The following is a 26,644-nucleotide window of genomic DNA, read 5'->3' on the forward strand; positions in this document are numbered from 1 at the left end:
ACCTAAGTGAACAATAGCCTTTAAAATGACTGAAAATACATATATAATAGCAATGAGGCAATAATAATTAGTTCAAATAAAATATCAAAAGCAAGTATTAATGGTTTATTAAACAAAACTCTTGAAATACATCACGTATTATAAACAATTGAGCTAATGTGCATTTCGCATTATAATAAACGCCTACAAAGGACGCCAACGGCCTGACAAATGTTTTTACACTTTACTGCGAGATCTAATCTCTATTTAATATTGACTCAACAACATTTAATTCAAATGTCCACTTAATCTTTAATATACGGCCATTTATTTATGATAGAAACGCTACAGCCACTTTCATTTCTTGAATATGTGGACATCAAAATGTGTGCACTCAGAGTGAGTGTTTAAACTTTCATTCTGAAATCGCGATGAACAGCTAGCATATGTAGAAAGCTAATGGTGTATTCTCCTGTGTTTGTTTAGGTTTATAAATGATTTACCTTACAAATCTGATGAAATAGCGCACGCTGCGTTCCCAGATGAACGTTATAATAAACCCAAACTCACAACAACATGCAGAGATTGAGTTTGAGACGCTCAACACATGTAAATAATAACAGTTTGTGGAGCAACATTTACTGTCTGAGATGCACGCAGAATACGTAACCTACAGGCATGTGAATAATTAAAGCGCATATATTAAACCCGCAACGCATATATTTAATTGAATCGTAGCTTACTCTTAATAGCATTATACTTTATGATTTTTAAATGGGTTTAATATGTGGAATGTGTCACTTCCGGTACTTTGCAGATTACTTGACAGGGGCAAAATGGAATCAAGTTTTTTTTTTTTTCCAAATTAAATACTCGAAAAGAATCGAGGAATCGTTGCAACCCTACTTGTTTGCACAAATTATGAATTCAGGAAGGCAAATTGTCGATTAAAGGAATAGTTTTCACTGGAGAATGAAATGGATAGAGCACTCATATTTAATCCAGAAGCATTAGTTTTGTTTCTTACAAACACATATTTGGCTTCACCAGTTGTTGATTGATGGACTGGAGTGGTGTGGATTACTTGTAGATTATTGCAATGTTTTTTATCAGATGTTTGGACTCTCATTCTGACGGCACCCAATGACTGGAGAGGATCCATTGGTAAGCACAACCAACATAATAAAACACTGCCAGATTCTGGTTCATTTGTTTTGGTGCCAATCATTGGATATTTTTCCTTTTCAAATTGTTGCAACATAACATAATTTCACAGAAATGTTGGCACAGGCATGTTTATCCAGCAAATCTGCGTTGTAATATTTTCTGTATGAACAACAGAGCATGTTGCATGCAAAACTGCATCCAAAAATGCAATGCAATGCACTTAATTGGTACCATATATAATAATAATAATAATAATGCATTTTATTTAAAGGCGCCTTTCTGAACACCCAAGGACACCTTACAGCAAACAACCAATAAAATAATAACAATATAAAAAATTATAAAATTTACAGCATAATTACATCCATCACACATCAAAGATAAAAGAAAAGAATGCTGCAATTCACACGTAAGCCTGAGTAAAAAGATGAGTTTTTAGACGGGATTTAAAAATTTGAAGACTGTCACAATTCCGTATGTTGGGGGGAAGCGAATTCCACAACCGAGGCGCCACAAAACTAAAAGTTCTCGCTCCCATTGTAGTTAAGCGAATACGTGGCGACACAAGAGAAATAGAGTGAGACGATCTCAGAGAATGAGAAGGAGTATAAATGTTTAAAAGATCGGTGAGATACGGAGGAGCCAAATTATGTAAAGCCTTAAATGTGAGAAGCAGAATTTTAAAATCAATACGGTACTTAACTGGAAGCCAATGTAATTGTTGTAGAATTGGAGTGATATGCTCGCATAAAGGAGTCCTAGACAGGACACGAGCTGCTGAATTTTGAACCAGTTGAAGTTTACGTTGAAGTTTTGTAGGAAGACCAGAGAGAAGAGCATTACAGTAATCAATCCGTGAAGTGACCAACGCATGAATTAAAATTGCTGTGCTGCTCTTAGTGAGAGAAGGACGTAGGCGGTTAATATTACACAAATGAAAATATGCGGCACGTGTAATGTTATTTACATGTGCTTCAAAGGAGAGTGTGCTGTCCAAAATGACACCCAGACTCCTGACCTGTTGAGAAGGATAGATTTCAGTACTGTCAATAACTAAAGATATATGGCAGAAATAGCAAGCTTAGTATGGTAGCATGCTATCACAATTCCAGTCTGAAAATGCACTGAAAGTGGTAATGATTTTTATCTCTATTTTGACTCATTTTTGGAGTGGACTGCCAAAAAATAAGGACATTTTTACACAAAATGCACACAAAATTTTATTTAAAAAAATGCTAATTAATGAGAAAAATGTAGCATACTATTCTTTGAAACATACTGCTGCATAAAGCAATATTCATAATTCAAAAAGTCGAAAACCTGTATTCCATTCTCAAATTTGCTCAGCTGTCTCTTTTAGAGTAGTCAAGGCAACTGTTTGAGAGTGTTTGCATTAAATTTGCAATTCTGTTTGATTCTGCTAGCGGCAAAGAAATTACACGCATCACCTTTAAATTTTGATGTCAGTGTCTGTTGCAGTAACCTCACATTAGCAGAAATTACTACGTTTGTTAGAAAACAAAACATCTGACAGGCACATTTCAACACACAAAACATGAACCTACGCCTGTTTACTCTAAACATATGCCCGTACGCAGTATTTGGCATCACTTACAATGGCACCACATCCACATAAAAGTTCACCAATTGACAAAAAGCCAAAGGTTTTTAATGAGCACAACTAGTTCGCCCAATGGTTTTACCGAACTCCCAGCTGACAGACTATGCCTCCAAGCCACAGAGTCCTCTTTGTGCTGTTCTATTTGTAGACAAAGGAAAATCAAATGGTGAAATGAGAGCACTCCCCCAGTGAGGCGCTTAAAGTGTGGCTGACGGTTTAATGAATGCTAATTGCTCCTTAGTGGAAGCACAGGATAAAAATGTGTCGACACACACACAGCCGAATCACATATGCCCTGATATATTACTACTATATGATCTAACACCGCTGCATTTAGTGTGATCTCTCAAATCTCTAATCTAGCCCTCATTTGAATGAAATGCAAAATACATGAACCTCTAATTTTGCTGATACACTGTGGTAATTTCATATACGGTTGGAGTAATGGGGCGTGCACACATACTAACCCCATTAGTGCACCACTCAACTTGCCATTGCTTTTTTAAGACATGCTATTGTTAAAAATTAATTCAGGAATAAGCAATAAAAATAAATATTCTCAACATAAATCGCAGCAATACAGTACACAATGCATAATCCAGCTCACTCAGAATGCAATTCCTACAGTATCAATGACCTCATTCTTATTGGTAGTTGCCGCACCGCTGATAATTTGCATAAAGCAACACTTTTCTCAACTTTTATCACTCGACACGCCCACATTGGTGTTGTTGTACTGTTGATTATGGTAGGCTTTCCAACTTGATGCACTCAACGTGCCACAGCTTTTGAAAATGACTGGCAGTTAAAAAAGCATGTCGTTCTAATTTGACAAGGAACCAGTTTTCTCGACAATAAAATTTCACATTCTTCAGGGGGAAATGCTTCAATATAAACTGCAGAAATGCCTAATGCATCAGGAAAAATCTGAATGATTATCAGTGCATGAATCAAACTCACACTGAATGCAATTTGTACAGTATTTCAGGACTGGATCAAAGGTTTCAGTGTCTTCACTCCTATTGGTAGTCGTTGCATGGCTGCTCATTAGCATAAAGTAACACTTTTCTCAGCTTTTATTGCTGGACAAGCCCACATCTCTGTGGTTGTATAGATGATTATATTGGGCTGTCCAATATGATGCTGCCACAGCTTTTGAAAATGATTTGCAGTTAAAATAAGGAATCTGTTTTTGTTTGTTTGTTTGTTTGTTTTTAGCAATAAAATGTAACATTCTACAGGGGAAAATATTTCAATATAAACTGCAGAAGTACATAATGCATCATGAAAAAAACCTGAATGATTATCGATGCATGAATCAAACCCACGCTAAATGCAATCTGTACAGTTTTTCAGGACTGGATCACATGCTTCAGTGTCTTTACTCCTATTGGTAGTCGTTGCATCACTCCTCATTAGCATAAAGTAAGTAAAGTTTTTTTCAACCTTTATTGCTGGACATGCCCACATCTCTGTTTGTATAGATGACTGTATTTGGCTTTCCAATACCATGCACCAATCAGTGATTTACAGTTAAAATAGCATGTTTTTTTTCTCTTTTTTTAGCAATAAAAAGTAACATTCTCCAGGGGAAAATGTGTCAATATAAACTGCAACAGTGCATAATGCATCATAAAAAGATGAATGATTATTAGTGCATGAATCAGACTCACACTAAATGCAATTTATATAGTATTTCAGAACATGGATCACTTACTTCAATGTCTTCAGTCCTATTGTTACTCGTCGCATCGCTGCTCATTAGCATAAAGTAACACCCTTCTCAACTATTATTACCCACATCTCTGTGGTTGTATAGATGATTGTATTGGGCTGTCCAATATGATGCACCAATCAACTTGCCACAGCTTTTGAAAATGATTTGCCGCCAAAATAGCGTGTCTTTCTAATTTGACAAGGAATCAGTATTTTCAAAAATAAAATGTAACATTCCTCAGGGGAAAATGTTTCAATATAAACTGCTGCAACACTTTTCTCAACTCGTATCTCTGGACACACACTCACATTGCTGTGGCTGTACTGTAGTCTTTCCAACCTGATGCACTCAACTTGCCACAGCTTTTGAATATGACTTGCAGTTAAAATATCATGTTTTTCTAACTTGACAAGGAATCAGTTTTTTCAGCAATAAAATGTGACATTCTACAGGGGAAAATGTTTCAGTGCAAACTGCAGCAGTGCATAATGCATAATGAAAAAGCTGAATGATTATCAATGCATGAATCAAACTCAAACTAAATGCAATTTATACAGTATTTCAGGACTGGATCACATGCTTCAGTGTCTTTACTCCTATTGGTAGTCGTCACATTGCTGCTCATTTGCATAAAGTAACACTTTTTACAACTTTTACTGCTGGACAAGCCCACATCTCTGTAGTTGTATAGATGATTATATTGGGCTGTCCAATACGATGCACCAATCAACTTGCCACAGCTTTTGAAAATGATTTGCCGTCAAAATAGCACGTCTTTCTAATCTGACAAGGATTTAGGCTTTTTTTTTAGCAATAAAACGTAACATTCTACAGGAGAAAATGCTTCAATATAAACTGCAGAAATGCATAATGCATCAGTAAAAAGCTGAATGATTATCAGTGCATGAATCAAACTCACACTGAATGCAATTTACTCAGTATTTCAGAACTGGATCACATGCTTCAATGTCTTCACTCCTAGTGGTAGTAGCTGCATGACTCCTCATTAGCATAAAGTTACACTTTTCTCAACTTTTATTAAGTCCACATCTCTGTGGTTGTATAGATGATTGTACTGAGGAGTCCAATACGCTGCACCAATCAACTTGCCACAGCTTTTGAAAATGATTTGCTGCCAAAATAGCATGTCTTTCTAATTTGACAAGGATTTAGGATTTTTTTCAGCAATAAAATTTCACATTCTCCAGGGGAAACTGTTGCAATATAAACTGCAGCAGTGCACAATGCATCATGAAAAAGCTGAATGATTATCAGTGCATGAATCAAATGCACTCTGAATGCAATTCATATAGTATTTCAGGACATGGATCGCATGCTTCAGTATCTTCACTCCTATTGGTCGCCACATAGCTGCTCATTAGTATAAAGTTACACTTTTATTGCTTGACATGCGACATCTCTGTAGTTGTACATATTTTTGTATTGGGCTGTCCAATATGATGCACCACTCAACGTGCCACAGCTTTTAAAAATTATTTGCTGTCAAAATAGCATGTTTTTCTAATTTGACGAGGATGCAGTATTTTCAGCAATAAAATTTCACATTCTCCAAGAGAAAATGTTTTAATATAAACTGCAACAGTGCATAATGCATCATGAAAAAGGTGAATGATTACTCTCATTCTAAATGCAATTTATACAGTACTTCTGAACATAAGCCACAGCAATGTACAATGCATAATCCAGCTCACTCAGAATGCACTTACTACAGTATCGGTGACTTCCCTCCTACTGGTAGTCGCCACATTGCTGCTAATTTGCATAAAATCATGTTTTTCTCAACTGGACGCACCCACATCGCTGTGGCTACTGTATATAGATGATTATATTCAGCTTTCCAACTTGATGCACCACTCATCTTGCAACAACTTTTAGAAACTACTGGCAGTCAAAATAAATTTGCATAAAGTAACACTTGGACACGCCCACGTCCCTACTGTCACCAGAACTCGCAACAAAAATAAATGACTTCTGGTTGCAAATCGTGGCAATTGTGAACACCCCTGAATTATCTAATCAGGCACTAGTCGGCAACCTCGGCTCATTTCTAAAACAAGAAAATATAAATAATTTGCAGAGGGAGTAATTTTGGCCGGTGCCCTGAGGTAATAACTTCAATTTATGGTGGAAAAAACTCAAAGGGCCTTTGAATTAATTCCTGTATCTCAGCGCACTCGCTACAAAACACAAGAGAAAATGTATGAGAAATCACAAAGCTACATCTGAAGGTCAAATTTCAAAGTGTTCCTTTCTATAAAAGCTGCATTTAAAGGGGGCATATTTTTTGATAGCTATACGCCATATAAACAGCACACAAAAAGGCACTATAAACCAAAACTACTTTGGGTCCAACTATACAAAAGGTTTTGATACATATACGTACGTAAAAGTTCACAGTATAGAAGCCAAACAGAGTTTGTTTTCCACCACAGAACAACTTTGCACTTTGTCAGAGAGCAGCAATCAAAAGCAATCCAACCTTTTTCAGAGGCATCCCGCCATATCGTACCTCAGATATGACCTATTGTTCCCGAACCGTGGTCTCTCCTCCCTTCTCCAACCATCTGTGGAAAAAAAGACAAGAGGTTATTAGAGAGGAGCTGAAAAAAGGAAGAGGAAAATATAGCTGCGAGCAGCAATTACGGGACCAACCAGCAGCAGCAGAAGCAGAGATGTTTTAATTTAACCAACGTCCAAAGAAGGATAAGCAGAATTATGATTTTAGGATTAGACTTTTAAAGGTTATGAGCTCACTTTAATAACATTTACAATTGACCAAAATTAACATTCTAGAGGCAAAAATGTTTCAATATTACCGCACCAATGCATCATCAAAATGAATGATTATCAATACATGAATCAAACTTACTAAGAATGCAAGTGAACTGTAAGCAGTAATGCAACCTAAAATATTCATTCAAAATCATTAACTTTTGATTTTCGGACAAAATAGATTTGTAGGACCGAAATCATTGACCAAAACCATTTTCCAGTGTTGTGTTTTGACTGTGCCAGCATCTGATTTATGCAAATAACATGGTTAAAAGAGAAATCCACTTCCAGAACAAGAATTTACAGATAATTTACTCACCCCCCTTTCATGTCTTCCGTTCTTCAGTCGTAAAGAAATTATGGTTTTTGAGGAAAACATTTCAGGATTTTTCTCCATATAATGGACTGATATGGTGCCCCGATTTTGAACTTCCAAAATGTAGTTTAAATGCAGCTTCAAATGGCTCTAAACGATCCCAGCCGAAGAAGAAGGGTCTTATCTAGTGAAACGATCGGTCATTTTTTTCTAAAAATAAAAGTTTGTATACTTTTTAAGCACAAAAGCTCATGTAGCACAGGCTCTGAGATGCTATGAATTAGTGATGGGTCGTTCTTGAACGATTCGTTTATTTCGAACGAATCTTTAATGTGACTTGGGAAGAACGAGTCGTCTCGGGGAGTGATTCGTTCAGTCGCGCATGCGTAACATCCTATTAGGTTCTGTACTGGAATTAGTTCACCTGTTTCGAGTCTTCGGGTTTTTCGAGTCGTTCGTTCATCTTATGGAGCTGTCACGTGATGAATGAACGGCTCCAACCCGAAGACTTGAGAAATGAACTAATCAATTCTTTTTCCGGCTCCACTGCATTGGTTGAGCTTATGGGGCTGTCAAGTGATGAACGAACGACTCAAACCCAAAAACTTGTCAGATAAGAGGTGAGGTGAGCTAATCATAGACTAAGGTAAACAATGAATGAATCTTTTCTGTTTCTTATAGCATTATAGTTTTGTCTTGTTAGTAGCATGATAAATGAATGTGTAAGCAGTAGATGTGTTAGGGAAGTAACGTAACATTTTAATTATATTTTGCTAAAATGAATGAAATGACTCGAAAAAAGGTTCGTTCATTTTGCTGAACGAGACTCAAAGGTCCGAGTCGGTAAAATGATCCGTCACTTCCCATCACTACTACGAATCACGTCTAAGTTAATCGTCTGTATACTCTGAATTGTTGTTCTGGAAGTGGCGTTGATGTGACTTTCTGCCACATGGTTCTAGAAGCTGCCATACAAATACAACAGGTGCCTACACCCCTTTGGCCTCTAACAAGCAATAATCAACAGCAGAAGAGTGAAAGGAAACAAGAAGTCAGGCAGAAAGAATGAAGACAGGGAGACGGTGATAGAGCGGGTGAGGAGATGACACAAGGAGGATGGATGTGAGATGAACGGTTGCATTCCTTTATGAGTCTGTCAGGCCCTGTGACTGGAACAATTGATTATTAGAGCTGCTTTGTTTGGAAGGTCCACTGTGACCTGTCTGAGAGCAGCAGAGATGCTTTGACGGATGTGGACAGCTCCGAGAGAGGCGAGGCGGCGTGTCTTAAAGGGACACGAGTGAGAGGGAAAAGCATTTCATATGCTCTCTGCCATCCTCCATAAAGGGTTGATGTGTGTTTCATAATAACTCCACATCACTACAATTTTTAAGATGACAGTATCTGGATGTAGGAAGCTATCAAGACATGTCCAAATCTTAGTCTCAGCATCAGACAGCACAGCCAAAAACTGGAACAAATCTATTTTATTTTATTTATAAATGTCTTTTCACATTAAAGCAGTCCTTTTGCTAAATTACACCAGACTACTAAATTCAGAATTGCTTTCTTTTTATATGTATTTACATATTAAGTTAGTGGACATTTTCAACAGGCTATTCTTTAACAATCACTTAAAATACACCTTCATAGTTAATAACTGGGCTTGAATTGTTTTTGAGTAACCATAAGCCTAGTTCAAGTCACATCTGTGAATAACATTTTGCTATACTTGATACTGAAAATATGTTGATTAAAATAAAGCTAAAATAAAATGAAATATGAATATAAGTTTAAAAACTAAAACTTAAAAACAGTGCTGAATTATTGATGCAGTACTGGTTGAAGTACTAAAATTACTAAAACTACATGAAAATAAAGCTAAACTGAAATATTACATTTTACAATATAAAATATGAATATAAGATTAAAAAATAAAACTTAAAAACAATGCTTAATTATTGATGCAGTACTAGTTGAAGTACTACAATTACTAAAACTAAATTAAAGTTAAGCTAAATTGAAATATTATAGTTAAAGTACTAAAATTACTAAAAATAAAAAATAAAGCTAAATTGAAATATAGCTGAAGTACTAACATTACTAAAAAATAAAAAATAAAGCTTAATTGAAATATTATAGTTGAAGTGCTGAAATTATTAAAACTAAAAAATGAAAGCTAAACTGAAACATTAAACTGTAAAATAATAAAAATAAAAGAAATATTAGATAAAAGATTAAAAAGTACATGAAAATTGGAAATTTTAAAGTACTGTTGGAGTACTAAAATGACTAAAAACTAAATAAATATAAAGTTAAATTGAAACGTTAAAATTTAAAATAATAAAATAAATATTAGATGAAAACTTAAAAAACATACATGAAAATTTGAAATGTTACAGTTCTGTTGCAGTGCTAAAATTACTAGAAATTTAATAAAACTAAAGCTAAATTAAAACATTAAAGATAAATAAGCAATACTAAAATAAATAAATAATACTAAAACTAAATGAAAATAATTTTTAAATATGTAAATAAGTTTTAAAATATAAAATATGAATATAAGAGTAAAAATAAAACTTAGAAATGCTTAATTATTGATGCACTACTAGTTGAAGTACTAAAATTACTAAAATTAAATAAAGCTAAATTGAAATATTAAATTGTAAAATAATAAAATAAAAGAAATATAAGTTGAAAATAAAAATCATACACAAAAATTTGAAATGTTACAGTACTGTTCAAATTTAATAAAATTAAAGCTAAATTAAAATATTAAAACTAAATACAGTAAGTAATACTAAAATAAATAAATAAGTAATACTAAAACTAAATGAAAAAAAATTAATATGTAAATAAGTTTTAAAATATGAAATATGATATAAGAGTAAAAAATAAACTTAAAAATGCTGAATTATTGATGCAGTACTAGTTAAAGTACTAAAATTACTAAAACTAAATGAAAATAAAGCTAAACTGAAATATTCAATTTTAAAATAATGAAATAAAATAAATATTAGATGAAAACTAAAAAAAAATCGAAATGTTACAGTCCTGTTGCAGTACTAAAATGATTAAAAATGTAATAAAACTAAATTACATTATTAAATATTAAAATAAAATATTAAATATAAAAAAAACTACATAAAAAAATTAAAAATGAAGTGCTAGTTGAAGTACTAAAATAAAAAAAAACAAAATAAAAATGAATTAAAGCTAAAATAAAATATAACTAATGCAAATCACAATAGCACAAAACAAAATTACTAAATTAGTTCATGAAACAACACAATTAGTTTTAATGAAACAACACAAATGTTAAGGAGTAAAACTCTCAAAAGACAAAAACATACCTAATAAAAGTTAATATAGTCAAATTAGTTGAGCTGAAAGCTACCAAACATGGGCCACAAGCCACAAAACTCACAGAAGGTCATGCAATCTTTAAATATTCACTTGGTTATCTCACTTGAATTTGTTCTAGATCATTAGACTTGATGTAACGGTGCTTTGTCAGTTTCATTAAGATGTCCCCTCATGCAAAAACGCTGTGAAGTCACCGACTGACAGAGCAGCGAAGCAGCAAGGACGCGGCCTTTAGTTTCTCCTCACATCATGCGTTTCTCTTCGCCTTGTTTGTTCCTCCCGTCTCTTAGGCATTAAAATATGATGAGCGCATCTACACAGCCACCACCCCTCCAGATGATTACAACGATGATGGAGACGAGCATCCTTCTAATTGGCCCCTCGTTCAAAACAAAGTACAATACATCTGATTCGGCTGGCAAATCAAATATTCATGACCTCATTAAAAGACTTTATTTAGTTGATTCTACTCGAATCCTATTAATCCTACTTGGTGCAGCGGCGCAGCGAACGGCAGCTACAGCAATATTTTAGTGTTAATTAATATGGTATTCATGATCCACTTCCCCATTAAGTCTAATTTGGCTCATTGCGGGGTCTCACTTTTGCACACAGCTTAATTTCGACGCCACGTCTTCGGCATCCGTATGCGTTTCTGGGTTTCCGCCGATGTAAATGTCAGACTTACTGATGCGTGCTATTTCACGGGAAATTAGAGCTCTGCGATTCTTGTTGCAGAAAGGTCAGATAGAATCTTCTCTAATGAAACAGTTTTGACCTGATTAAAACATCTCCGCCTGCGACGGCGAATACACGTGCATTACAGCAGCCAGAGAGCGACACGTCCGGACTAACGTGCGTTGATCATTGCGCAATCGGCGAACAGAAGACGACTCTTTGGTTTCTAACACCCCTGTCCTCATCCATAAAATCCTCTGCTCTCATTTGTAAACAAACTGTCATTTGAAGTGATGAATGTGTTTCATTTCCTCCAATGTTTGAGAGGAGGGAAAAGCGGGCCGGATGAAAATGCATTTTGAAAACCCAAGCGCTACGCCGCTCCGTCTGAGCATCGCCGGCTCCGTGGTGACAGATATTAACCAAGCAAAGAATTACGCGAGTGAAATATTCATTCTTTTCCAAACTTGGCTAAGACGGAGACTTATTGTCGCGATATTAATTGCTCCTGACAGCTGATGACTAGTGGCATGGAACTGCAGGGTAATTAAGGAGGTAGATTAATCATATTTACCGTTCCGGTGGTATCTAAGTGACAGGCCAGAGATAGGCAGACATTCCCCACCGAGATGAAATCGGCTCTTAAACTGCTTACAGGCTCCTAGCTGGAATACACAATGGGCCTGAATGTCACATCAATGGTGGCAGCATCACATACGCTACAGACAGAAGCACTTGGACGTGAAACGGCTGTGCGAAGAAAGTCGTTTAGTGGATTGCACTGCCATAAAAGACTAATAAAGATGCAAGACTTATTCACGAGAAGATTTTCTTCCTTCTTAAAAAGAAGAAAAAGCAGACATTTATGCAAAGCTATAATGCAGCCTAAATGACTGCAAATTACCAATTCACTACAGAAAGCAGAGCATTTGAGCAGGTAAAACTAGCATTACAACTAGAGTTTGCATGAACACACAAACCTGCTTAAATTACTTAGTGGCGAGCAAAATCTTTACATGATATCAATTCTAACAGAAATCAGAGATGCTAAGCCATACACAATATTTAAAACTCTTAAAGGGGTCATCGGATGCCCATTTTCCACAAGCTGATATGATTCTTTAGGGTCTTAATGAAAAGTCTATAATGTACTTTGGTTAAAAATTCTTAATGGTAGTGTAAAACAACACCCTTTTTACCTTGTCAAAATGAGCTCTGCAAAAATCATCCCATTCTGAGGGACTGTTCCTTTAAATGCAAATGAGTCTCTGCTCGCCCCGCCCCTCTCTTCTCTCTGCTGCTCTGAGAGATTGTTTACTTTAGCCGCATTTAGTGCGTTTAGCCAGGAAACTGGCTAACTAGCAAGTTATTAGGAAAGGTGATCGCAAAGATTCATATAAAAAAAACCCTATACTCACTTCTGCTGTAGGTGAAGCTGGATCACGAATGATTTGCGCGAACATAGACGCATTTATGTAGATCGGGAGGCGCATTCCCTTCACAAACAAACATAATCCACTGCATCTTCAGCGGCTCAGATGTTGGGAGTAAATGACGACCACTATGCTCATTATTACATCCAGCAACACAACACCTCAATCGCTCAGTCAGAGATATTCTTCTCTAACTTACATCCCTGCTCCGGCATCGAAACAATGGAGGTCGGACTGTTACAGCTAATTTAAGGCGGGTCTGAGGTAAGACGCTCATGTCAATCAACTGTCGTGGGAGCGGCCTCTGTCGGTGTGATGCCATCTGAGAATGGCTCGATTTGAAAAAGGGGATATTATTTTTACAGATTAATTAAAAACCACTGCATGGATTTTTATCATTATAGGGTAGATTTGTACATACACTACCAACACACATTAATATTAAGCAACATGTAAAAGTGAAGTTTGCATCTGATGGCCCCTTTAATAGAACAAACAGACCAATACTTAAATCAATAAATAGGGCAAAACCAACCAATATTTAAACATCTTAATAGAACAAAACACACCGATATTTAAATCTATAAACAGGACAAAACCAAAAAATATTTAATCTTTTAACAGAACAAAACAGACCAATATTTAAATCCATAAATAGGACAAAACCAACCAATATTTAAATATTTAATAGAACAAACCAGACTGATATTTAAAATTCTTACTAGAACAAAACAGATATTTAAACCTCTTAATAGAACAAATCAGACCGATATTTAAATTTATAAATAGGACAAAACAACCAATATTTAAATCTTTTAACAGAACAAAACAGACTGATATTTAAAACTCTTAACAGAAGAACACAAACTGATATTCAAATCTATAAATAGGTCAAAACCAAGCAAGATTTAAATATTTTAACAGAGCAAAACAGAACAATATTTAAATCTCTTTATAGAACAAAACAGATCGATATTTAAATCACTTAATAGAACAAAACAGACTGATATTTAAATCTATAAGTAGAACACAACCAATCAATATTTAAATATTTTTAATAGAACAAAACTGAGCAATGTTTAGAACTCTTAACAGAACAAAACAGACCGATATTAAATATTTTAACAGAGAAAAACATACCAATATTTAAATCTCTTAAAAGAACAAAACCAACCAATATTTAAATTTATAACCTGGACAAAACCCACCAAAGTTTAAATCTCTAAAAAGTACAACAAACCAACTGATATTTAAAACTCTAAAAAGGACAAAACTGAGTGATATTTTAATCTCTTAATAGAACAAAAGTGAGCAACATTTGAATCTCTCAATAGAACAAAACCAACCAATATTTAACTCTCCCAAGAGAACAACATTAAATCTTTTAATAGAATAATACGGACCAATATTTCAATCTCATCACAGAACAAAACCAATCACTACTTAAATTTCTCACTGCTTTGAACACTAAGACGTGTACCTGAGTCAATGTAGCACTGATATATGTACAAGACAACACTACACAATAAATACAATATAGCTAGATCTAAAATGTGGAGGATCACTTTTTTATTTTGACAGTTTGACTTCTTTTATCCATTTATCCTATATTGCTGACTCACTTTAACACTCATTAACCTCCTGGGGTCGACATGGTGTTTTTCAAAAAGTTTTTCCCACTTAAAAGTCTGGATACCCTTCACTTGCCATTCTGCATTCTACAGCTGGTTGATTTATTTATTTATTTATTTTTTTTGCTCCATGGTTTTGCACATCATGCAAATTAGTGCATTTAAGGATTTTCTATCCAAACAAAAAAGCCAATTCTCTGAAAGTCAAAACGTGTAGGATGGATGGCATTTTATATTGAAACAGACAAGCCACCTGTGGTTATGATTAAAAATACAGTGAATTCACAGGTGAATAAGTGTGTTAGCAGAAATAAAGTAAGTGCGGCTTACAGGCCTACATAAGAAAAGCAGCATGGTACTCTTTTATAAATATCTAAGAAATCCCCTCAAGTCTCTTCTGCCTCAGTTGAAATGCTCTGCATTTTGTTACTCTTTAAATAATACAATAATCTTTCTGTGATGACATGACAGTTCTTTTTTAAATGGATGTAAACATCTCCAAACCTTTTTACATGTTTAACACAGTTACTTACATTATACAGTAGGCCAAAAAGGAAAGAAATCTATGTTTGTCAAACAGACCTGAATGAATTTCAAGCTAACAGTCAAAGTGAAAACATATTAATAAAAATATGTAAAAAATAGGAAGAGAAAGATAACAGACAGCAAGGAGAAGCTCAGAACCGTGATGAAGGCATTAGAAAAGGACAGAAAGAACAAGAGTGACTGAAAAGAGGAAAAAGCACAGTACAGGAAGGAAAGTAGAGCTCATTTAAAAGGAAAAGCATGACACGGGCTGCATGGAGGTGCTGGATAGCACATCTGCTCTCAGCTACACAATTACTCCATTTTCTCCAGTCAGAGTATGAGTCTGGTGACAGATGGACAGTGATACAGCTGGGACGATGATGGGATGCCTGTCAGAGCACAGGGGATCCGCATATGGACATTGGGTCAGTAATTGAGAGCCGTTTCCATGTCTGTTCATGTTCCAGCCAGCAGCTCATGCACCTGTACCTGAAGATGGACAGTACGACTTGACTTACAGCACAGTATGAGTAATATTATATCAGGGTACACTCTCAAAAAAAGGTCCAAAAGCTGCTTGTGAGCAGTACCCATTTAAAAGGTGCTAAATATGTAACTTTTAGGGGTAAATAAGGTACAAATGTACCTCTTGAAAGGGTATGGCACCAGTGACAGCTTCGGTACCAGTATGGGCCATTCTACAGAATTGGAAACATTTTGAAAAAAATTAGTCTTTTGTATGTATGCAAACCGTATAATATCCAAGGTACAAATTTCTATTGATTGTGCAGTTAATTCTCATATTGCATTTTCAGAAAGTTTTGAAATGTTTGTCCTTTCCCCAAATTTGTCACTACCGAAATATAATAATAATTTAACTAGATAAAAAAGTTTGTCAAGACAAACTTTAAAGTTGGTTTGGGAAAGCTAAGCAGGACGTATAAAAAGTTTTAAAAGCTAGAAGGTAGAAGGTTTTCAGTTTAAAGCAGTTTTAAAGAATAGAAAGATAGATAGATAGATAGATAGATAGATAGATAGATAGATAGATAGATAGATAATGTTGTTAGCTTGATTAGCAAGTTACTAGCATGTTTCTTGCATGTTGCTAGCAGGTTGTTAGCATGATTCTAGCATGATTGGCAAGGTACTAGAATGTTGTCACCATGATTAGCAAGTTACTAGCGTGTTCTCAGCATGATTAACAAGTTACTAGCATGTTACTAGCATGGTGTTAGCATGATTAGCAAGTTACTACCATGTTGTTAGCATGATTCTAACATGATTAGCAAGTTACTAGCATGCTGTTAGCATGAATCTAGCATGACTAGCATGTTACTAGCATGTTGTTAGAATGATTAGCAAGTTACTAGCATGTTGTCACCATGATTAGCAAGTTACTAGCGTGTTCTCAGCATGATTAACAAGTTACTAGCATGTTGCTAGCATGATTAACATGTTACTAGCATGCTGTTAGTATGATTAGCAAGTTACTAGCATGCTGTTAGCATGATTCTAGCATGACTAGCAAGTTACTAGCATGATTAGCATTTTACTAGCATGTTGTTAGAATGATTAGCAAGTTACTAGCATGTTGTTAGCATGATAAACATGTTACTAGCATGCTGTTAGTATGATTAGCAAGTTACTAGCATGTTGTTAGCATGATTCTAACATGATTAGCAAGTTACTAACATGTTGTTAGCATGATTACCATGTTACTAACATGGTGTTAGCATGATTAGCAAGTTACTAGCATGCTGTTAGCATGATTCTAGCATGATTAGCAAGTTACTAGCATGTTTCTTGCAAGATTGGCATGTTACTAGCATGTTGTTAGCATTATTAGCAAGTTACTAACATGTTGTTAGCATGTTTCTAACATGATTAGCATGTTACTAGCATGATTAGCAAGTTAATAACATGTTATTAGCATGATTAACATGTTACTAACATGATTAGTAAGTTAATAACATGTTATTAGCATGATTCGCATGTTACTAGCTTGTTGTTACCATGATTCTAGCATGATTAGCAAATTACTAGCATGTTACTAGCATGATTAGCATGTTACTAGCATGTTTCTAGCATGATTAGTAAGTTACTAGCATGTTGTTAGCATGATTCTAACATGATTACCAAGTTACTAGCATGTTTCTTGCATGATTGGCATGTTACTAGTATGTTGTTAACATTATTAGCAAGTTACTAACATGTTGTTAGCATGTTTCTAGCATAATTAGCATTTTACTAGCATGATTAGCAAGTTAATAACATGTTATTAGCATGATTTGCATGTTACTAGCTTGTTACCATGATTCTAGCATGATTAGCAAATTACTAGCATGTTACTAGCATGATTAGCATGTTACTAGCATGTTTCTAACATGATTAGCAAGTTACTAGCATGTTGTTGGCATGATTCTAGCATGATTAGCAAGTTACTAGCATGTTTCTTGCATGTTTGGCATGTTATTAGCATGTTGTTAGCATTATTAGCAAGTTACTAACATGTTGTGAGCATGTTTCTAGCATAATTAGCATGTTACTAGCATGATTAGTAAGTTAATAACATGTTATTAGCATGATTCGCATGTTACTAGCTTGTTGTTACCATGATTCTAGCATGATTAGCAAATTACTAGCATGTTACTAGCATGATTAGCATGTTACTAGCATGTTTCTAGCATGATTAACAAGTTACTAGCTAGTTACTAGCATGTTGTTAGCATGATTCTAACATGATTAGCAAGTTACTAACATGTTGTTAACATGATTACCATGTTACTAGCATGATTCTAGCATGATTAGCAAGTTACTAGCATGTTTCTTGCATTATTGGCATGTTACTAACATGTTGTTAGCATTATTAGCAAGTCACTAACATGTTGTTAGCATGTTTCTAGCATGATTAGCATGTTACTAGCATGTTGTTAGCATGATTCTAGCATGATTAACAAGTTACTAGCATGATTAGCATGATTAGCATGTTCCTAGCATGTTTCTAGCATGATTAGCAAGTTAGTTTGAATGAGTTTGAATGGATTAGAAATACAGTACATAGAAGGGAAGCTTGATTGAGTCTCAGTGGATTCTGGGTGTTTTGACAGTTGGAGTTTGAATAGTGTTGGCTCATTTGAACATTCCGTCAATGTAAGTCTATGGAATTTTTCACAGTTTTAATTGTCATATTTAGGAAAATCGTAAGTCCGATCAGTTAGAAAAGATTTAGCAACTCGAATCATGACCAGTCTGAAGATCTGGGCTGAGTTTGGAGTTTCTCAAGTTTTCCTTGCTGGAAAGTCAATGAGAAAATGGTTAAAATATTAAATAGCCAATTGGTAATGCCACAGGCACAAAAATAGCAACATAATAAACACAACAGAGAAACGGAGTATTGCATTGCAAAATCATATCCGAGTGGCGACCTCCCAGCTCCCACTCCTTCTTTGCAAACCCCATGAAATCAAAACTGGACCTTTGTGGCTTTTACTCCATGTCGGATAGTTTTGAGGTCATCTAAATGCTAATGCACTCCAAAAAGTTGACTTTAAGCATAAATACACATTAAACATTGACAGTGTTTCTCTTCTGGAAAATCAAAGCAAAACAAAAATTTGACGGCTCATCTCGCCTGGTGGATAAATAGAACTTTCTGTCCAATCAAATGCTTCCTAGAATAATAAAGCCCCTCCCACTGATATCACCACGGAATCATGTTTCACAACTGACTGGTTAGTTACTGTAAAAATAGATTTCTGACAAAGCTTCCTAAAATACATCAACACGGGAAAGAAACCTGGCGTTTCCATCCAGCTGAGAGACTTTCAGCTGAGTAACTGTTCCTGGCAGGTAATGCTGGGATAGATCCAGCTTCATCATGTCCCATTTCCACAAACGTGCGTGCTTGTTGTTGTATTTAAGCTTTGCTGTCATGCATTATTAATCTGGCCTTTCTCTTACATTCAGGACCAAGGGAAATATGAGGAACAATGTGACATAAAATGCGTCTTCTCACAGTCAAAGGGACCAAACACAAATAATTAAAAAAACAATTACAGCATGAGCCATAACAAAACAGGTGGTCAATTATTTTGTGCTGCATTGTATAGAAACTTCTGTTTACATTTGAAAACTATTTGGATGCGGATAATTGGGAACCGTTGCAGAGAAAACCGAAGTTGACAATAATGATGATGCACTTCTCCACTTGATTATTTGAGACGTCTAAGCACTTTATTAAAGCCTAATCGCAATTATATTTATAAATCATAGCTGAACAGATCTTTCATTTAATATATCGCCAATCAAGTCATTACTGAGTCTTGTCTAGGAAGTCAGTCCAATTTATTGCTAAACTAACTATATTAAATGATGCAGATGCTTCACTGGCACACAGCAGTATCTTACTGAGACCATCTTTCTTTTTTAATGAAGATCGACAAAAAGACATCGTGTATTAAAACTGGATTGAACAAACAAACAAACAAGCTGCTTGAAGGTTTTAAAAAAATCCTCCCTTATATTGTTTGTTTACTTAGTTTGCATTAACTCTAATGAGGAACAAACTATGCTAATGAGGACAGCAAAGCTTCAGATCATTTAGTTTGAGAATTTAATGAGAAATGTTTGAGTTTCTCTGGTTTGGTATCCTGGCACATCTATAGTAAACACACTTTGAGACATTCATTTTAACATATTTTAGCCGCATGACCTACATTTTCCAAATTTGCAGTAAATAGAGCACACAGTAAACATCCCACAATGCAATTCACTCAACTTGACCTTCCACTGAACCAGTGTTGTACATGATTCTCACCTCTCAACTACACAAATCACCAGGCACTGAAGAATAATGAATAAAGTTTGAGGGCAGATCTTTTCAATATAATTAGATTGCAAAATAATAGTTAGATTGCAAAATAATAATAATAATAATAATAATAATAATAAATACATTTATAAATGCATTTATAAATATATAAATATTATAAAAAATAATGTATAACTTTATAAATATATTTTTATATATTTATAAATTAACTACTACTATTATTTTTTATTATTATGAAAAAATGGCAATTGCTAGAACAACAACAGTAGCAGCAGTAACAACAACAATAATAATTAGCAGTAGTAGTAGTACAGCATTAATTATTTTAATAATATATTAAAATATATAACAGTAAAATAGTCATAATAGAAGTCGTAGTAATAGTATAGTAACAACAACAACAATAATAATTTATAAATGTATAAATCAATGTAACATAAAATAAGTATAAATATAACAAAAATACATATAAAATTAGTAAATATATAATAATTACAAATAATAACCTATTACTACTATTTTTATTATTATGAAAAAAGAATCATTGCTATAATAATAATAATAATAATTATTATTATTATTATTGTTGTTGTTGTTATTATTAGTAGTAGTATAGCCATGGTTATTTTTAATAATATATTAAAATATACAATAATTAAAATATTAGTAATAAAAGTAGTAGTAATAGTATCATAGTAATATAGTAGTAACAACAACAACAACAATAAGAATAGTTTATACAATTATAAATATATTTATAAATATATAAATACAATAAAATAATTTGCACATATATAAATACATTGTACAGGTATAAATATATATATAAAAACTTGCTATTATTTTATTATCATGAAAAATGATCATTGCTAAAACAACAATAATAATAATAATAATAAATAATAATAATTAGTAGTAGTAGTACAGCAATAATTATTTTTAATATATGAAAATATATAATAATAAAAATAGTAATAATAGAAGTAGTAATATTATAGTAACAACAACAAGTGCATTTTTTTATAAATTAATTATATAAAATATACAAAAATAAATATAATATTAGTAAATGTATAACTAAACTATTACTACTTTTTATTATTATTAAAAATGGTTATTGCCAAAATAATAATAATAGTTATTGCTATACTATTACTACTACTATGAATAATAACAACAACAATAATAATAATAATAATTATTATAATCAGTAGTAGTAGTATAGAAATAATTATTTTTATTAATATGTTAAAATATATAATAATAAAAATTCTAGTAATAGAAGTAGTAGTAATAGTATAGCAACAAAAATAATAATAATAATAATAATGTTGTTGTTGTTATATTTATATTATTTAAAAAAATAAAATAATATTTTAGCACCATAACGATAAATGGCTGCCACTTATTGAAGTAAAAATGTAACTGGGGAAGGTAAATAAATACATACATTTATTCCCAGTGTTGTTCAAGGTTTTGTCTTGAGAATAAGCTTAATAGGAATGGCTGAATGGTTTTACAGCAGTTTGCGTTCACTGAGCTCTAACCATTAATCAGCAGACAGTAAAAATCAGCACTGAGGTGATAAACAACTTCAGCTTTTATTGAGAAATCCACCATCACCATACAAAAATCAAACTCTCTCTTTTTCCTTTTGGCAAACACACACACACAGCGGCACAGCGAACCATTTGAGAGGAAGCCAATAGGAATATATCTTTAAAATGAGCAAGAACGCTTTAGGTCGGGGGTAAATGGTCCAATCACAACCTGATCTGAATGTACTTTTTTCTTCTCAGTGAATAGGGTTACTCAGCGTCTCAACGGCCAGGCTAATGCTCCTCATTAAGTGATCCAGACTACCAAATTTGTCATTACTGTGTTCATTAAAAGAAAATGAGGCTGTTTTTTTGTTTGCATGCTCTTCACACAGGCAGATGTCCACCTTCAAACATCAGTCCTGACCATGTGCTTAGTGAAGAGAAAAAACAGCATTTAGTTACAAATAATATCCCTAACAATTATTTCCTCAATTTGGCCTCCTTAAATACGTAATTACACATAAGCGATAAAACTTTTAGATACCTAAACAAATTAAAATGACACCAAATGAACAGGAGAGCGGTGGCTAGTCATGTTTCACAGCTTGGACGGGACACAGAGGACTGTGCTCTTACAACACTGAAGAGTACAGAAGACTCTCTTGTCCTTTTTACTCTTTTTTTCTGGGTTTTCTTTCTATTTTTCTCTAAACAGCAGTGGACCGTGCTGAAAAGACCACGACAGCTTGTCACCTGGGCTCACCAGGATATTGAATATTCGGATGTTTCTTCAACTACAGGCACTTTTATGAAGAGCATGCTTGATATGAGACCTGTGATGTGTGAAGAAAACAATTCAGAAAAATTTCACTTTAGACTATAATATTAGAAATATTATTTTAATCACTCATTTATTTATTCAAGTATTATTTAACTGTGTGCATATAAGTCATTGCAAAGACTTTATTTATTTATTTATTTATTTATTCATTCATTCATTTATTACAAAAATGCAGTTCATATTCTGGAAAAAAGATAATAATAACAAAAATGTGCTGTGATGTATGTATATGCACTAGCAAGAATGTCAAATTGTTGTAAAAGATAAGCATTGTTTGTAAAATAAGAAAAAGAAAAGAAAGTTAGAAAGAAAGATGCAAAAATATTGTGATAAAATCATTAATCAGCATTGTTAATATTGCAGTGACTTTTATCCGCTTTCATATTTTTTTATTTAGACATCAAGTTTCAAAAAAACTGATTTGTTTTTCATGTCTCCTGTCAAAAAAAGCTCTGCTTTGATGATTAATATCTGTCATAATTAAAAAATGTTTACAGAAGTCTCTGTGCAAATGCCTTTATTATTTAGACTAGATTTATTATATATTTCAGTTCTTACATTACAATTTAATATGTTCTTGGCTATATTTATTTTTATACATTACCAGTCAAAAGTATTTTTTATGTCAAAAGATTTTTGTATGTTTTTTTTTAAAGAAGTTTCTTCTGCTCACCAAGCCTGCATTTGATCCAAAGTACAGCAAAAACGGTAACATTTTAAAATATTTTACTATTTAAAATAACTGTTTTCTATTTTAACATATTTTAAAATGTAATTTATTCCAGCGATTTCAACACTGAATTTTTAGCATCATGACTCCAGTCACATGATCCTTCAGAAATCATTCTAATATTCTGATTTGCTGCTCAAAAAAAAAAAAAAAAAAAAAAAAAAATATATATATATATATATATATATATATATATATATATACACACATTATTATTATGTTAAAAACAGTTTCTTTGTTTTTCAGGTTTCTTTGATGAATAGAAAGCTCAGAAGAACAGCATTTATCTTAAAACAGAAATCTTTTGTAACATTATAAATATCTTTATCATCATTTTTGATCAATTTTAAGCATCCTTGCTAAATAAAAGTATTAATTTCTATAATTTCTTTCCCCCAAAATGTAACTAAATAAATAAATACATTTTTATGACTCCAAATTTGTGGATGGTACAGTGTATAATCATACAAAAGCTTTTTATTTCAGATAAATGCTGATCTTTGGATCTTTCTATTCATCAAAGAATCCTGATAATAATAATAATAAATGTTTCTTGAACAGCAAATCAGCATATTAGAATGATTTCTGAAGGACCATGTGAAACTAAAGACTGGAGTAATGATGTTAAAAATTCAGGTTTGCATCACAGGAATAAATTACATTTTAAAATATATTCAAATAGAAAGCAGTTATTTTAAATAGTAAAAATATTTCACAATTTTACTGTTTTTGCTGCACTTAGGATGAAATAAATGCAAGCTTTGTGAGCAGAAGAGACTTTTTTAAAAACAATGAAAATCTTACTGTTCAAAAACTTTTGACTGGTAGTGTATATATATAATTTGGTGCACTATATTTGATAGTATTATATTTAGCTTAGATTTCCGAGGTAACCCAGCTGCACCAGCACCAAACCAGCAAAAACAAGCCTGGACACGCATGGTGAATCTTGCTGTGCTAAGCGGATCTATTCAACACGAGAGACAGATTTCATCAGCATTTCTTATGACATTGGGGTGATGGATAACAGCAGGGAATGTTTGTGGCTCCTCACCAGGTCTTCAGCTAAATGCTCTCACACTATTTTATCTCCACACGCTCTCTCTTTCTCTCTCTCTCCAGTTTCCTCTTCCAAACAGACACCCTAATGGATGTGTGGCATACACTGAAACATTGTTGACAGCTCCAGCATGCAATTAAGTGCTCAAAAACCAATTACATTCCTCAACAGCCCTCTTACGTACATTAACTTTGGGCTTTGACAGACACTGAGGAAGTTAACTTGTTGGCAGTGAAGTGCGAGACCTCAGAGGACAAACAGAAAGACAGCTAAACATTCTCACAACTTTGCCAAACATTCTTTAAGATTCTTCAACTTTATGAAAACATTCTTCTAGTAACATTAATAGAATGTTTATTCAAATCTTATTAGCATGGCTATTATTAACATTGGCTGTTTATTACTTATAAAGCGCATATTCTGCATGACAATATTCTACATCTCTATTCCTAACCAATACATTAACTTAACATCTACCTTACTAGCTATTAATAAGCAGCAAATTAGTAGTTTATTGAGGCAAAAGTCATAGTTAATGTGAGTAGCGAGAACTGGACCTTAAAAGTGTGACTGTGTTTTTTAAAAACAAATTGGATGCTCGTTTAATGTATTTAATTATTAAAACTGTATTTCCTACTTGCTTCAGAACATTCTGTGAACATTTAAAACTAACATTCCCATTATGTTTGCAAAATGATCAAATGTAATGTTCCCTGAATATTTTCTAACTTTACAATAACCAAGATTTTAAACCATTTAATAAACTGGATGTGTTGAACGTTCAGAAATAATGTTTTCATAACTTAATAGGAACAAAATAGCTAAGAAGGCTAAGAGTAAAAACATAAAAAACAATGCGGCTAACTAAAACTAAAATTAAAACCATACATTTTTTTTTTTAAATTAATTGAAATAAAATAAGTATTAACTGAAATAAGATATAATCAATATAATCATATTCAGTATGATGATTACAGCATAGATGCAGTAGATCGCTTCCATCACCCCCAAAGCATGCACAGTCATTTAAAACTTCCTGGATCGACATTTCACTCTGTAACATTAGGCAGTTTTCGTTTGTATGCTGTTTATTGTTAATGATCACATTATTTTTCATATGCATCTCCTTACATATGAAATTGCTAATTTCTGCGTCTTCCTCGTCTGTGTTTTTGATAGAGAGATTCTTGACTCATTCAAGAGATGTGTAATATCGCCCCTCGAGTGTATAACAGTGAAAACGTGCAAAATTCTGTTTGGCAGGAAAAGAGTTAAAGGAGAAGTCCACTTCCAGAACAAAGATTTACAGATAATGTACTCACCCCCTTGTCATCCAAGATGTTCATGTCTTTCTTTCTTCAGTCATAAAGAAATTATGTTTTTTGAGAAAAAAAAATATTTCAGGATTTTTCTCCATATAATGGACTGATATGGTGTCCCGATTTTGAACTTCCAAAATGCAGTTTAAATGCGGCTTCAAACAATCCCAAATGCAGTTGTAAACGATCCCAGCCGAGGAAGAAGGGTCTTATCTAGCAAAACGATTGGTTGACAGTTAGGGTATGTCGAAAAACTCCCATCTCTCATTCTCCCTCAACTTCAAAAGCGTCCTATATCACTGTTTTACCTTTTTTGTTAAGGGCGTTTGATCTTTTTTGCATGTTTCACTTTTCAGTTGAGGGAGAAAATACGATTGGAGATTTTCAACATGCCCTAAATGTCTTGAGTCAGAAAACACAGAGTTCAGGCAGAGCAAGACAAGATGAGCGTTTGACATTAAAAAAGTATTTCAATTGCATTTTTTTATGAAAATAACCAATCATTTTGCTAGATAAGACCCTTGTTCCTGTTTACAAACACATTTGGGATAATATGAAGCCACATTTAAACTGCATTTTGGAAGTTCAAGTTCATACCAGTCCATTATATGGAGAAATGTTTTCCTCAAAAAACAATTTCTTTAGGACTGAAGAAAGAAAGACATGAACATCCTGGATGACAAGGGGGTGAGTACATTATCTGTAAATTTTTGTTCTGGAAGTGAACTTTTCCTTCAAGCTCAATCTACACTAGATGCATTAGATGCATCAAACAAACCTACCTAAACTGCACGGTTTAGACACCTTCATTAATCTTAATGGGAGCGTTGCTGTTTTGTCAAGTCGCAGCGCTTGCGTTAAGTGTCAGTTTAATGTTAAACACACTCACTAGCCCGCATTCAGGGACCTTGTAATTTACAAATTGAGTAACGGTGCAACACGGGCCTAGAGTTTAAAAATGGAAAGGCGAGGATGTGACGGGTAAATAAAACACAAAAGTCTTTCCCTTCTGCCTGTCTCTCCATTGGTTTTCTCAAAGCGCCTCAGAGGTGTCAGACCTCTGTCTTTGTGATCTCTTAGCAGAGACAGGGAC

General features: G+C 33.7%; 1 protein-coding gene across 20 annotated transcripts in view; it reads right to left on the bottom strand.

Moving 5' to 3' along the window:
- Positions 1 to 26,644, bottom strand: part of b3galt1b (UDP-Gal:betaGlcNAc beta 1,3-galactosyltransferase, polypeptide 1b) — a 211,668-nt gene that overhangs the window by 98,256 nt on the left and 86,768 nt on the right. For 9 of the 20 annotated variants that reach the window (XM_051119799.1, XM_051119789.1, XM_051119800.1 and 6 more), the window contains one exon: positions 6,985 to 7,069. The exons of 1 other annotated variant lie outside the window; for it this stretch is intronic. The gene's annotated coding sequence lies outside the window, so the exon portion shown is untranslated. Of the gene's footprint in view, positions 1 to 6,888; positions 6,927 to 6,984; positions 7,070 to 12,211; positions 12,245 to 26,644 lie in introns of those variants that run through there. 10 more of the 20 variants (XM_051119807.1, XM_051119804.1, XM_051119797.1 and 7 more) reach the window with 3 other exon arrangements.

The sequence above is a fragment of the Labeo rohita genome, chromosome 9, assembly GCF_022985175.1.
Source record: "Labeo rohita strain BAU-BD-2019 chromosome 9, IGBB_LRoh.1.0, whole genome shotgun sequence".
Classification (NCBI taxonomy): Eukaryota; Metazoa; Chordata; class Actinopteri; order Cypriniformes; family Cyprinidae; genus Labeo; species Labeo rohita.